Raw genomic sequence first — 14,886 nt, forward strand, 5'->3', positions numbered from 1 at the left:
CCCGCAAAACTTCACCAGATAAGTCAGTATTCAGATAAGTGGCCTGGGCCAGCCATTCAGAGTCATGGGAGCAAAGAAGTAGTTTCTGCACCTCAACATGTTGGTACTGCTACAGCAAGGCCAGAACAGGGCGTTCTTAGACTCCCATTCGTGTCTCTGGCATGTGCTGGGCTTCCAGGCTGCGTGCGTCAGGACCTTGGGTCTGGAGATGTCCCACAAACCTGCTGCTGCAATGGCTCAGGGGCCGGGGACCACTGTCCACCCCCTTGCTGGCCTCTCTTGCTGCCAGCAGAAAGAACGTCTGCACTAGACATCCTCTCCTGCCCAGCGAAGGAGAAAAACCTGAGCCCCAAACCAGCAGGAAGCACAGCTCCTATTCTTGTGCCTGCCCTTACCTCTGTCATTCATCAAAAGAAATCTAATCAAACCTTAGAAGGAATGCAGGTGCACCAAGGTATCAGAACAGCCACTGGGAGGTGAAGGTGGAGGTGGGGATTTCAGAGAAAGAGGAAGGTAGTGAAATTACCCTGACCCTCAGGTGAGAGAAACATTAGCTCAAATAAAGAACAAACTCAAATTTCCAACTCTAAAAACATCAGCACTATCCGCATACACACAGCTCACTGCCAGACACCACTGAGATGGGCAGTTTGTCCTGTGATGACGGCAGTGACGTTTAGACGCAAAGACAGGTACAGTGCAGTGGCACTTCAGACACTATTCCATACATGGTCATCACAACAGGCTCTTCATTTGAGACATGAGCAGCTGACAGAGAAGGGAAGCATCTCCAAATCAGACCCCGTGGTTGGCCCAATCCTGCAACGGAAGTTTGCTCATGAACAGAGGGCCAGAGTCACCTATCGCTCCCACCGGCTCTGAATTTCTGAGGCCATGTGATTGATATTTTAGGAAGAAGAAGCCTTATCAGCCCAGGCCAGCCATGCTGTCTACCTTTGGGGAGGGTGTAGGGAGGAAAACAGAAACTGGAGGAGGGAGGAGTCCAGACACCCCAAAGTGAGGGAGCAGAGTGTTTGGTCACTGGGCACTTTCCTGAGAGGACAAGACAGGCCACTGGAGCGTGGAACTTTGCCCTGCCTTGTCTTGGCAGTCTGCGTCATTTTGTCTTCCCCTGAGGGCTTAATCTTCCTGAATAAAAAATAAATAAAATCAAAATCAAGAGCCTAACATTAGAAATATTTCATCTGGGGGATAGCAAAGGAAGAAGCAGAAAGGGAAAGAGGGGCCGGGCGCGGTGGCTCACGCCTGTAATCCCAGCACTTTGGGAGGCCGAGGCAGGTGGATCACGAGGTCAGGAGATCGAGACCATCCTGGCTAACATGGTGAAACCTGGTCTCTACTAAAAATACAAAAAAATTGGCCGGGCGTGGTGGCAGGGGCCTGTAGTCCCAGCTACTAGGGAGGCTGAGGTAGGAGAATAGCGTGAACCCAGGAGGTGGAGCTTGCAGTGAGCCGAGATCGCGCCACTGCACTCCAGCCTGGGCGACAGAGCAAGACTCCATCTCAAAAAATAAATAAATAAATAAATAAATAAAGGAAAGAGGGTAGGGCTACATGGGTTTCATAGCTTCCTGTCTTCCAATCCTCAGTTTTCTTTATTTTCTAACTTTTAGAAAGTCAGGTTATGTTCATCGTGAAAATAACGATCCAAGCAAATATCGAAATCCCAATAGTGGTGCGGCTTTATCTGCCCGTATAACTCCAAATACACGTATAATTCTGTCTACCTACTTCAAATTAGTTGAAAGAAGTCTTCTTTTTTAAGAAAATAAATATTTGGATTTTCCGTTATAAAAATAAAATATTTGTCCTACAAAAACTTTGAAAAAAAGTACTAAAAAGCAAAAGATAAAGGAAAAAGTCAACTCTAACACTGCCATCCAGAGTCAGAAGACTTAAAACTTCATTAGATTTTCTCCTAGGGCAAAAGGCTGGGCCAGGCATAGTGGTTCATCTGTGATCTCAGTACTTTGGAAGGTCAAGGCAGGCGAGTTGCTTGAGCTCAGGAGTTTGAGACCAGCCTGGGCAATATAGCAAGACTTTGTCTCTACTAAAATCAAAAACTAAAAATTAAAAGCCTGCCTGTGATAAAAAGGAAAAAAAGAAAAAACGTCCCAAACAAACCATGTATTCATGTTGAGGGCTGTTTGCAGGGAAGGGCCATTACTGGATGGGTAAAAGATGCCTATCAAGGTGTCCAGCACCCCTAAGGACATTTGGTGAGAGAACCAGTTGTGAAGTCCATTACCAAGAGAAGCAGGTACAACTTCTCCTGCCCTCCTGAGCTTCTGGTCTCCTTCATTAGGCCACCCACAAAGGTGCCAGTGGTGGTACTAACTCTATAGAACAAATTCAGACAAGACACTTGAAGGTTATAAACACTTATTTTCCATCAGTACCTGCCCCAGTTGTGGATGAATCGTGATTTGAAGAAGGCACCACAACTTGCCCAAGAGTAAGGCAGGTTAGAGGAGGCTCTGGAAGGCACAGGAGAAGCAGCACTGTCCAGAGACAGAAGAAGAAAAGGTGAGTGGTCTCCACCAAGCCCAGGGCCAAGTTTCTGGGTCACAACATGGTCATTCCTGTGGTGGAATTCAAAGCTTGGACAGAAGTGACTTCACTCTCCGTCAGCCCCACATGTGACCTGTGGCGGCCAGTTGCTGATCAAGGCACAAATGCAGCTGTCTGGGCTCCCCACCACAAACCAGCGCGGTGAGGGGGAGCAGCAAATAGTTCTTCTATTATTTTAGGATGTTTACAGACTGACGCGTGCTGAGGAAACGTCCACACGTAAGCAAGTCATTTTTTTTTAAAACCTCTTATCTAAGCACGTGCACTGGTAGTCACACAAATCCATGACTGGGTTCATTAATTCAAAGCACATTTCCTGAGTAGCTACGACACAACTGGACAAATGCTTATGGAGCCTCTGCGTGTCCCAGACATGGCGCTCAATGCTAAGGATCCAGCACAGCAAAGAGGTGAGCTCGTCTTAAGGGACTCCCTATGTAGTGGGGGAGATGGGCAGTTAACACAGAGGAAGAGGGGGCGCTTCTCCAAACTAAAACCAGGCATAAAAGGACTAACAGCCTAATGCGGCATACAGACTGGATCCTTATTCGAACAAATCAACTCTAAAGGTCATTTCTGACACAATCAAGGTGGACAGGTGACGTCTAAGAAGCACTGTTAATACATACAGGAGTAAAATGTGGTTATGCAAGAGAATGTCCTTTTTAAAAGAGTTGTGTACTGGATTATATAGAAGCAAAATGACATGACATTAGACATTTGCTTTAAAATATTTCAGGAATAAATATTCCTTTCAGAGGGAAAGGGAGAAAAAGAGAGAGAGGAAGCCAGCCAGGCACAATCTCAATAACTGTGGAAGCTGGGCAATGAGTACATGGGGCTGATGAAGCTATTATGATTTTGTGTATGTGAAAATGTTTGTAATATTTTTGATGAGAGGACTGCAATACATTCTGGTAGATACCCTCATGGACATAGCTCGAATAAAGGCTAACAAAATACAGAGCAAAGAGCACAGAGGATTTGCAAAACCAGAAAATAAATCTGCCAAGTTTATGAGTGTTTTAAATGCCATTTCATAGTGAGGTGAGAAGATATGTTCATACATAATTACAATATAGGGTGAGAAAGGGTAAGTACTGTAGCCCCACTCATCTCCAGGAGATACATCCTAAGACCCCCAGTAGATGCCTGAAACCTTGGATAGCACCAAACCCTATATATGCTGTGTTTTTTCCTATACATATAAGAGCGATTAAATTTTCTTTACAAATGAGGTACATAAAGAGATTACAACATTAATGATAAAATAGAACAATTATAACAATATACTATAATAAAAACGATGTGAATGTGGTCTCCGTCTCTCTCAAAATACTGTAATATTTTCAGACCATGGCTGACTGTAACCGAAACCTCAAAAGGTGAAACCGCGGATAAGGGAGATGACTGTGCAGCAGAGGAGCTATACCTGCCAAGCCTCCAGAGTTCAGAGACAGCCACAGGCTTTTCCTGCTTCCCATAGCATTTAATTCTCCACACTCAAACCTCACTCATACATGCTGTGTGATGCAGGCAAGTTGTAACCTTTTTTGTTGTTGTCATTACTAGAGACAGCAGTCTTGCTATGTTGCCCAAGGTGGTCTCGAACTCCTGGCCTCGTGGAATTCTCCCACCTCGGCCTCCAAAGTGCTGGTTTTACAGGCATGAGCCACCACACCCAGCCAAGTTGTAACCTTTCTGGGTCTCAGCTTCCTCATCTGTAAAATGCAGTTAACCCCACTTACTTCTTCAGAGGTGAAATGAAACAATAGAATGATGTAAAGAATGAAACATCTCAGCATGATGAACAGTATTCCCTTCTCTGACTGTCTAAAGAATAGAGACTGTTAGCCCTCAGAGGGCGTCTAGGATTAGCAATGTTCCACCGAGTTATTCTTTTACCCATACCACGTCCCGTCCTGCCAGAGCCAAGGCTTCCACCAACAAGACAAGACCTCTACACTTCAGCAGTGTTGGGAAGCAAAGGGAGCAGGCTCATGGCTGGGAGGCAAACCCAGGTGTGCGTGTAGACATGGGTGGAGAGAATAGAAACATACCCCAATTATAGGCAGAGAAGGAATCTGGGATCATATGGCTGCTCCTTGCAGCCTGGGAACAGGCCTCCAATGGCCACAGCCACAACCAGGCATAGTTCTTAAAAGCTGACTTATACTAAACTATAATTGATTAGTATAAGTTTTCATGATTTTCATGACATCATGAAAATAAGTCATGAAAATCATGACTTATCGTGATTTTCTTTTGAAAGAGGGGATGAGCAGAAAGCCAGAGCCCTAGGCCTGAAGGAAGAGGGGAGTGGAGATAAAAGTGATGTCATGTTTTTATAGAGGTATGTTCAAACTGGATTTCAACTACCCCACAACTATAACACTACACCCCAACACCAGTGCCCCCCCAAAAGCCCCACAAAACTAGAATCAGTCCTAAGGTAGAGGTTACTTCAGCTAACACAGTCCTCCTAGACTATACCAGAAGCCAGTTTCTCAGAGGTGAGGCCAGGTCAATGGCAGAAGCAGGCTTGCTTCCAAAATAGCACCCAATCCCTCCCCATAGCAATCTGGCCAACACTATCCACTACTCTCGACTAGGGGGAGGATAAGGGGTTTGCAGGTTGAACAACTTGGCTAACCTGGGTCACTTCAACTGTTTTTCCCCTGAAATCCTGGTAGAGAGCATCTTTCTGAGGCTGGGAGGCTCTAGTCAGCACGCTGTGGGGCCATAGTCCTGCACACAGCACACCACTTCCCACAGCCATGAAACAAGAGCACTAGACTTACAATGACAGGGCCAGGACTGGGCTCAGACACTTGTTGTGTGACCTTGGGCACCTACAATACCTGAGCCTCTTTCCCCATCTCTAAAATGGGGAGGGCAAAACCCTTAGCGTTTTTGGAGAATAACCATGAAATTGGCTGCAAAAGTGCCACAAGACAAGACCTGTTGCCCAGTAAGCACTTAATAAATCCGCCTTCTCTCTGCATGAAGAAAAGTGAGTTCTTATTGTATTAAAGTCTCCACGGCATCGCGCAGGGCTGCCCTGGAGACTGAAGGCCCACTGGTTAGGTCGACTGCCACTGGAGACGGGGAGCAGGGCAGAGTAGATGCAGGGGTCAGGGAACCTGGCACAAACATTGGAGGGCCAATTCGCCTCTGGCTTTTCTCCCGTGGGACCTGCCCACAAGGGGCCTGGTTAGTGACTTTATTCTTCACCAAAATCATTGTAGATTGTAGTTAACAGGCGACAATGACAGCAAGAGAGCCGGCACACTGCTGTAGGCCTGGCAGGGCCCTACAGGCTTCCAGATAAAAGTTCTTTCCGCCTCAAAAACCCAGGCCTCAGAATAAACAATGTGGAAGGAGACATACGTTTACTCTGGTTTCCACATCCCCTCATCCCCATCCAGTAAAGGATGTTCCCAGCTCTGCCAGTGAGGATGGCGGTGAATAAAAATTAACCCCACCTGCCCCGTCTGGTCCAGCAGCGGCTTAGACGCTGTGGGCAAGATTCCACCTCTCCCCGGGACCAGCCAGGCACCCACTGGGCGGGCGCCGCGGACACCCCGCGGGGGTGCTCCTGTGCCTGGAGCGAGCGCGGGCTACTGGGGATGCAGGGGACGCGATGCAGAGCGGACAGTGCTGCGGCCCTGGGACCACTGCCACGACCCCATCCCGACTCGGCTCCAGACCGCAGCCTGCCAGGCCACTGACATTTGGCTCAAGTTAACTTCCTGTTACTAAAGAGGGAGGGGACAAGGGACGGGGAAAAGGGCGCCCAGTGAAGAGCTGGAACGGGGCGTGCAAGGCTCGGAGCCCCAATCCTGGGAAGTTTGGGGATGGTCTTCTGCCCAGTGACAGGCGGCACTGCAGGCGCGTCACTCCCACGCCGTTGTGGCGCTTGGGATTTTCTAGGCTTGGAACTGCAGGGTTTGGGTGTTGCGGGGCGGAGTAAGAGGTAGTTCGGCGTGCTGGTGGGAGGCTTTTATTGCGTTCTAATTGGTTCAGAGGCCGGCCAGGGCCGCCCCGAGCTTCCCGGCAGCGCCACCTGCTCGCTGTGCGCCCCGCCGGGTGGGTTTGAGGCGGGGGATGCTGCGGCCGCACCTGACCCTCCCGGGCGTCGGACAAGCCGCAGAGTCCAGCCGGGGCTGGCACGGTCCCCACCCGCGCCTGCCCGCCCTCCCCACCCGGAGGCCAGCGCCGCCCCCGCCTTACCGAAAGTCGCACGGGCTGCCCGGCTCCGGGTCAGCGCCTGCCTCCGCCCTGGCCGCGGGCGCAGCGATCGGGCCCCGCTGGCCACTGGCGGAGCTGGGAGCAAGCGAGGCGGCCCCGCGCAGGCTTAGCCAGCCGAGCGCCTGCGGTTCTACGCCGCGCGGTGGACCGGGCTGGGGAACGCCCCCGACAGCGGCACGGCCAATGACAGGACAGCACGGAGCGCGCCCCGCCCCCGTGGGGGCCGGCTGTCACCGCCGCTGCCGCCGGCGCACGTGGGCTGTAGCCCGACCCAGAACGCAGGGAGTGGCCGGGCGCTCCCACCCTGACCCGCGCAGGTCGGAGACCAGGGGAGGGCCGCTGGGAGCGGGGCGTGGTAGCGCTGCGAGATGAAACCCCCGGTGTTGGTATGCGGGTATCAAGGGAGAGGCGAGGGCCTGGGCCTCACGCTCCTTGGTCTAGGAAGCTGGAAAGCAAGCCACCGCATCCCCTTTTGGATATGGGGGAGCGGCATGGCACTTCTAGTACCGACTGTGTACGTCCTGTGGACCTTCCTCTTTGCTTGGCTCCTTGACCACCCTGAGCTTCCGCAAACTTCCTTGCTAACTAATAGGATCTTCCCCTTACCTGGCCGTGCTTAGGCTAAAGCTAGTGGGAAGGGGGCGGTGGTGCAGACTACCTGTGTTACCTTGGTCAGATCACCTAAACACCCTCTACCTTTGGCTGTCAGATCCCTATCTTAATCTCTGCTCTGCCCACCTTCCCGGGTTACCCTTACCTCCCACAGCTCCAGAGAGCAATATTCACAGACAACACAGTGTGAATGGAGTGGGGCCTAGTGAGCACTCGGAAGCACTCTGTAGACTACAAATACTGTAAAACACCTTGTGTTTAAATGGGTCTTGTAGCAGTTGTCATGAAATGGGGATCTCCATGGGCAGGAGCCATGTCTGACTCACCTCTGGAACCCAGGGCACAGGGCTTGACCCAGCGTAAGCATCAATAAGTGTTCTTTGAACTGAGCTACCTAGGCAGAGGAAAACAGGCAGACTTGAGCACTGAGAAACAGTATCGTGGCTCCAGGCTGCTGGAATTTCCCCAGCACAAGACCACCTCCAGGAGACACCACGTTCCCTTGCCAGACAAGTGCAAACAGAAAGTTTGCCTCCCCAAACCTGCAGCTTATTTTTTTTCTCTCTACTCTACTTCTTGCCACGTAATCCTACTCTCAGCCATTTGGTGTTTACCAAGGATTGTCCGACCTGACAGCTCTCTTAGCTCTCTCTTCAGAATTCAATCAACTTCCTGTAGATGAACTTTCCAGCAAAAACTGTTCCTGCCCAATTTGCAAGGCCCAGTCAGCTTATACTGTCAGAGGGCCAGCACTCCAGGCTGATGGAAATCTGCCTGTGATGCCAGCCTGGGTAGTGCCCTTCACACGTGATGTCATCATAGCCTGGCTTGACAGGTATGTATTTTATCATCATCCTGTTTCACAGATGTGGAAACTGAGACCAGTGAGGTAAAACAACTGGTCAACGTCACATGGTTAGTAAGTATCAGAGTCTGGATTTGAGCCACATCTGGCTCCAGAATCTACGTGCCTAACCACTATGTACTGGGGTCTCTACAGCATTGCCCCTGCCTCTAGGGTACTGGAAAGGTCAAGTCTAACCCTGAAAGAGCTGCTCTGGGCCTGACCCACTCTCAGTCTATCCAAACCATCTGTCAAGCTCAGGCCAGGGCACTGTAAGGGAGAGGAGGCTCCACTGGGCTAGCCCTACCTTATTTGGAAGAGTGATATAGAAAACCCAAGGCAGTGAGGAACTTCAGGAAGCAGTGTTACATCTGTCCCTACCTTGACTGCACTGGACATAAAGTCTCTTGCTATTGGCCTGGACCTGAGACACCCATGTTGTGGATAGAGATGGAGATAGAATCATTCATTCATTTAACAAACCCTTCTGTGAACCAAATGTGGTCCCTGCACTCATGTAACTTATAATGCAACAGATGAATAATCAGAAGTATACAATGCTGGCCAGCCATGGTGGCTCAGATCTGTAATCCTAGCACTTGGGAGGCTGAGGGCAGATCACCTGAGGTCAGGAGTTCAAGACCAGTCTGGCCAACATGGTGAAACCCTGTCTCTACTAAAAACACAAAAATTATCTGGGCATCATGGCACATGCCTATAATCCTAGCTACTAGGGGGACTGAGGCAGGAGAATCACTTGAACCCGGGAGGTGGAGGTTGCAGTGAGCTGGGATCATGCCACTTTACTGCAGCCTGGGCAACAGCTAGACTCCATCAAAAAAAAAAAAAAAAAAGACGAAGAAGAAGAAGGAGAAGGAGAAGGAGAAGGGGAAGGAGAAGGAGAAGGAGAAGGGGAAGGGGAAGGAGAAGAAGAAGAAGTGGTGCACAATGCTTTGGGAGCTGTATTCTTTATTACTCTTATTTTTTTCTTTTACAGTTTTATCACCTTACCAATAGCACAACATTCTCCCTTGGCATTAAAACAAGCTTACTGCTATTTCAGGAACACTGTGGACCAACCAAGTTTAACAAAGATAGCATTGCTCAGCACAGAAGTTGAAGCAACTTAAAAATTAGAAGTTATCAATGCATTCCCAGAAACTCTGCCTCCTTTCCCCTACCCTACTCCCAATCTTTTTAATACAGGGGGCTCAGATAAGAAAGACTCCTGCTAGATGGGTCTGAGGGCTGAGAAGTGAGCTTTTCCTTGGATGCAGGGCAACCTGGGAACTGAGAAGGGCTAACTGCATGGAGGGAGATAAAACCTGGGGACTTCTTGAGCCAGTGGCCAGAGCCACTCACCACCTCACACAAGCCACCCTTGCTGACCATCTTCCTGCAGTGTGAAGAGGAATGGGTTAAGGATATCACAACTCACCTTCCTCTGGACTAAGCAGTTACCATAGGATATCCTGCTGGGCTGTGACTATGTCTAGGAGTTATACAACTCAGCTCTTCAAATGAAAGATCTAAAGTTAGGGCAAACTTTAGAGGAATATTTATCTAATCCTTTACCTAGCAAATGAAAGAAAAGAAGAGGCCAGGCATGGTGGCTCATGCCTGTAATCCCAGCACTTTGGAAAGCTGAGGTGGGTGGATCACCTGAGGTCAGGAGTTCAAGACCAGCATGGCCAACATGGTGAAACTCTGTCTCTACCAAAAATACAAAAATTAGCTGGGCATGGTGGCACACACCTGTAATTCCAGTTACTTGTGAGGCTGAGGCCAGAGAATTCTTGAACCCAGGAGGTGGAGGTTACAGTGAACCAAGATCACACCACTGCACTCCAACCTGGGTGACAGAGCAAGACTCCGTCTCAAAAAAACAAAAGAGTGAGAAGAGAAAAGAAGGAGGAAGGAAGGAAGAAAGGGAGGGAGGGAGGAAAAGAGGGAGAGAGGGAGCGGAGGAGGGAGGGAGGGAGGAAGGGAAGAAAGAAGAAGGAAGAAAGGAAGAGAAAGAAAAGAAAAAGAGGCCGGGTGCAGTGGCTCATGCCTGTAATCCCAACACTTTGGGAGGCCAAAGCAGGCAGATCACCTGAGGCTAGGAGTTTGAGACCAGCCTGGCCAACATAGTGAAACCCCATCTCTACTAAAAATACAGAACTTAGCTGGGCACCGTGGTGCGCACCTGTAATCCCAGCTACTCAGGAGGCTGAGGCAGGAGAATCGCTTGAATCCAGGAGGTGGGAGTTGCAGTGAGCCGAGATCACACCACTGCACTCCAGCCTGGGCAACAAGAGTGAAACTCCATCTCAAAAAAAAAAGAAAAGAAAAGAAAAGGAAAGAAATGGAGGCCCAGAGACAGAAGGACACTTCTGATGGTCACAGAGTGAGTGAATATGTGTGTTCCAGGCATGCAATGTCCCTTTCTCACTCTTAGCATGACAGACAAACTAACTCAATCTCTTTATGCAACAGGCTCAATAGTCTATATTTAATAGCCACCTCTTCCCCAGGCCACTTTTCCAGGATGCTGCTTGTGGAGGTTGTCTGGGAGATGCAGATGGCCACTTAGCATGAGAGGGAGGAAGGGAACGAAGGCCCAGATTCATCCCTAAATATAGTTTCATCTCAGACGGAAGCAATGGCCTCCACAGCACTATGCATGCCTCCCCCTGAAAGAACCCAGCTGGTACTCGAGGGCACCATCGGTTATCCACCTGATGGTGTTCAGAGGACTGTGGGGTGGCAGTTCTGGCTTCTTTTGATTTCCAGCCTAGCAATATGCTTGAAGAAAGGTCAGAGTTGAACTAAGTGGACTCCTGGTGAGAGATTTTCTGTAATGAAGCCAGGGTGCCTCTCAAGACGTTTGAATGGCAGAGAAGACAGTTGCACCAGGCTCTGGATCTCTTCCTAAATGCCATAGATCCAGAGAAGGGCAAAACAATGAGTGTGGTTCTCACTGGCTTCCTCCCCAAGCTGCTATCAAAAGGCTTTGGTCTTTCAGAAGGAAGAGGAAGACTGGTATCTAGACAGAGTCCAGTGACCTTGTTAAATGATGAGAAAGGGCTGATTGGCCCCAGGAACCTTGGGAGCTGTCTGTGGAGGACTTTCTAAGCCAGGAAGTGGAAACATTTGTATCTCCTGCAGACAGACTCAGCAGTGTGTGAGAAGCAATATCCCTGGGGCCTTGTTCTAGCTCTTTATCATCTTCATAGACCTCAGAACAAACTGCTTGTTCATGGATAAAACATCTAAAAGTTTTCAAGGTCACTAAAAACTCATCAAGCCTACCACACTTTAAGTGGCTTTTCCAGAGGTGGTTTAGAGAAAAATGGCACCTGTCTGGGACCTGCTGAAGTCAGTAATGCCCTCGGAGGCACCCCATCATGTTGGGGAATGTGTGCACGTTGCCAGCAATGGTGAGAAAGTCAGTTCTGGAGAGCAGAGAGCTGTGGCTGCAGGCAGGAGGTGACATCCCAGCCAGATATAGCAATCAGAGCAAACAGAGACAGAGTGGATGTGCAGAAAAGAGGGGAAGAAACATAGGGTCATGTCAGTAGTCTAGCCTTAGCCCCAGATAGACTGGGGATTCACAGACAATTGTGAAATCCAGGGGCATAATATAATTCTGACCTCTAGAGATCAAACGATGCCACAAAACCCAGAGCATCCTCATGGCAGGCTGGGCCATACCTGCAGCCTGGGCAGATTCCTGTCCACATAAACCCAAAGCCCATTCCAGAACTGCTATAACTGATGGAGCTTGGGAGACAGCTTTCAACTTGTACTTCCAAACCCTCTCCAGAACAGCTGGCTAGAGGCAAGGACAGGAATATTCTTCTCTGTTCTAGTCCAAGGAGGGAACTCAGTCAAGTTCCTCTGTCTATCCACCCATCATGTGTCCACCCCAGAAATATGTACAGTGCAGTTAGGCTGGAGGTATCATAGCCAAGTCATTAATAGCACAGACTCTGAAGTCAAGATGACTGGGTTTGAATCCCAGGTCTGCCACTTATTAACTGTGTGACCTTGAGCAAGAGACTTAACCTCCCTGCACAGAAGGCAGTAGGGGAATAGTAATGGGGAGATGCATGCTAGAACAGTGCCAGGCACATAGTAAATGATATGTAAGGGTTTGAGTAAATAAACTTGGTGATGATACCACTAAGGGTATAGAGAACTAGAATCTATAGGAGGCATCAATTCTGTAAGCAAATTCTGGTCAGGGACTTGTCTAGTCCCCAGCCTCAGACTTGTGTGTGTGTTATAAAGGCAGGTACTATTTTCATTCACTCCTTAGAGATGAGAAAATGGGATCTTGGAGAAGTGAAACCACTGGCCCAGAGTGTCCTAGGGGCTAGCATCCGGCAAAATGAATCGAACTGGTGGACTTCCAAGCCAGTGCTCTTTACACTTCCCAATACTGCCTCCCCAGATCTGTCTGGGGTACTGGGGGACAGCGAGGAGGCTGAGGGGAGTGGGAAGACTTCACAGAGATGGCATTCCTTCCACTGAGCCGTGAGAAATGAGTGGCAGGCAGATGGGAAGGAGTGTGGTGAGTGCTCAGGACAGGCAGCAACTGAAACACGGAATCAGAGATGAGGGGCAGAGTGAGGAACTGCAAGAGATTCCTTCATTCTTTCATTGAGCAGATGCTGATTGCCTGCCGTGTTCTACGTACTATTCTTGGTGGAGGGGATGCAGCAGGGAATAAAACATGAAAGTAATCCAAGATGAAGCTAGAGAGGTGGCAAGAACCACACAGGGGACTGTGGAAGCTAGCTGTTGTATGTGGAGGAGGGAATTAATTGGCCAGCTCCTCCATTCCTGCTTGTTTTGGTAACATCCCTGCCCTCCTGGCTACAGAAATGGACACAGTTCCCAGGCCTGGTCAACTATCAAGCCCCAGTGGTGATCAGTCCAACAGCCAAGCACCTGGTCCAAGCAGAATTCTTTAAGACCAATGTGTAGATACAGAGTGAGAGAGGCCCTCTTTCCATGAAAGTTAGGGCTACCAACAATTGTGTGCCATGTGCAATGGAGGAAACCTGACCACAAGAAGAGAATGAGAGAAAGAGACTCCTGTACCTGAAGACTGCAGGGGTGAAAGCTCCAGCCACCTTTCTCTGCGGTTGTCTCAGCTCTGTCCTCCTCTCTGTTGGCTTCTTTCCAGACTGGTTTTCCTCATGGTAGCAAGTGCCATTGCTCTCATTGCTGAACGCTTCCTTATCCACAAGGATATTTCTGGCCCAGCATTCCAAGCATGGTCCTGAGCTTCATCGGATTGGAGTGGGTCACATGCCCAGCTGAACTGGTGCCATAGCCAGAGGAATGGAATGTGCTGATTGTCCATGTGAGTCAAGGTCCCCTCCTAGAGTTGGGGTGGGCTCAGCTTCCCCGAGACATCTGGGGTGCATGGAAGAGGGGGAACATCTGAGTGAACTCTGAGAGCAGTTAGGAAGGGAGGAAGGACACATGGATGTATGTCAGGTAGATCTAGCACAGGCAGTTGGTTTGCATATATGCCACTGACTTTCTAATGCAAACATCTCGGACTCTGCCTGAGGGTTCTCCCCTAGCCTCAGCAGCGAGCTCAGCCAATGCACTGGGCAGACCAGAAATACAGGTGATTTAACGCCACAGGGAGCAACCTTCAACACAGTGTGGGCAAGGGTTTGTGGACGTATACCCCCAATTTCTCACCCCTCAATGTGAGAAATCTTAAAGGTGGGTTCTCTATCTCTACCTCTGTCTCAGAGAGCCCCAGCAGGACTGGGCCCCACGTGTCACAGCAGTAACCTGTATTGGCTTCCTCCCTGTCACTTCTCCATCACACTTCCCCGGTCCTTTACTGGTGCTTCCTGTGGTTACTTCCCAATAAACTGCTGACATTTAGACTCTTATCCCAGGGTCAGCTTTTGCAGGAACCCACGTGAAGACAGGAGCAACTCATCTGTGCCCCTGACTTTAAAACTCTTCAGGAGGCTGCTCTGTGTGGTATGCAACATTGTAACCTCAGTGCACACTGCTTAAACAGCACCAGTGGGCGCCACTGCATCCAGCTAATTTTTGTATTTTTAGTAGAGACAGGGTTTCACCATGCTGGCCAGGCTGGTCTCAAACTCCCGACCTCAGGTGATCCACCCGCCTCAGCCTCCCAAAGGGCTGGGAGGTGTCAGGAAATGTTTGTTGAAAGAATGAAAGGAAACTATTTAAAACAAACAAAAAATAGACTAGACAAGTGCTTGTACCACCCAGCCACTATTTCTCTAATGAGCCTGAGCCCTAGTTATAGACCTGGGCCCATATGAAATTTCAGAGGAATTTCTACTTTTTACCTCTGGGAAAGTTACATCATCCTGACCTCCTCCCCTATTATCCCCTCCCCACCCCTACTTTCACACATCAGCCCTCAGAGTAAGCTTCTAAGTGCAGTACATTTTGTAGTGGATTAATACTTTTAAATGAAAATTAAGTTCCTACCTAACTACTTTTCTCTTAAAAGCTTTCTCCTAGGAACAACTCAGATGCCAAGAGACAACTTAGGGCAGCCCTGGCTCTGATTGGTTCAGAGGGGTGTTCTC

At 49.3% G+C, this 14,886-nt stretch overlaps 1 protein-coding gene and 1 long non-coding RNA gene across 24 annotated transcripts in view; one reads left to right on the forward strand and one right to left on the reverse strand.

The window, feature by feature from the left end:
* Positions 1-7,004, reverse strand: part of LOC117080870 (F-actin-monooxygenase MICAL2) — a 253,136-nt gene extending 246,132 nt beyond the window's left edge. For 9 of the 23 annotated variants that reach the window (XM_033206252.1, XM_033206245.1, XM_033206250.1 and 6 more), the window contains exon 1: positions 6,826-6,963. The gene's annotated coding sequence lies outside the window, so the exon portion shown is untranslated. Of the gene's footprint in view, positions 1-6,825 lie in introns of all 23 variants that reach the window. The other 14 variants (XM_033206242.1, XM_033206240.1, XM_033206241.1 and 11 more) reach the window with 4 other exon arrangements.
* On the forward strand, positions 2,885-4,128 carry LOC117080871. Its single transcript, XR_004435997.1, has 2 exons — positions 2,885-3,002; positions 3,946-4,128. It is a non-coding gene; the product is annotated as an uncharacterized LOC117080871 (long non-coding RNA).
* Positions 7,005-14,886: the final 7,882 nt, after the last annotated feature.

This window comes from Trachypithecus francoisi, unplaced genomic scaffold (assembly GCF_009764315.1).
Source record: "Trachypithecus francoisi isolate TF-2019V2 unplaced genomic scaffold, Tfra_2.0 Lachesis_group8, whole genome shotgun sequence".
NCBI lineage: Eukaryota > Metazoa > Chordata > Mammalia > Primates > Cercopithecidae > Trachypithecus > Trachypithecus francoisi.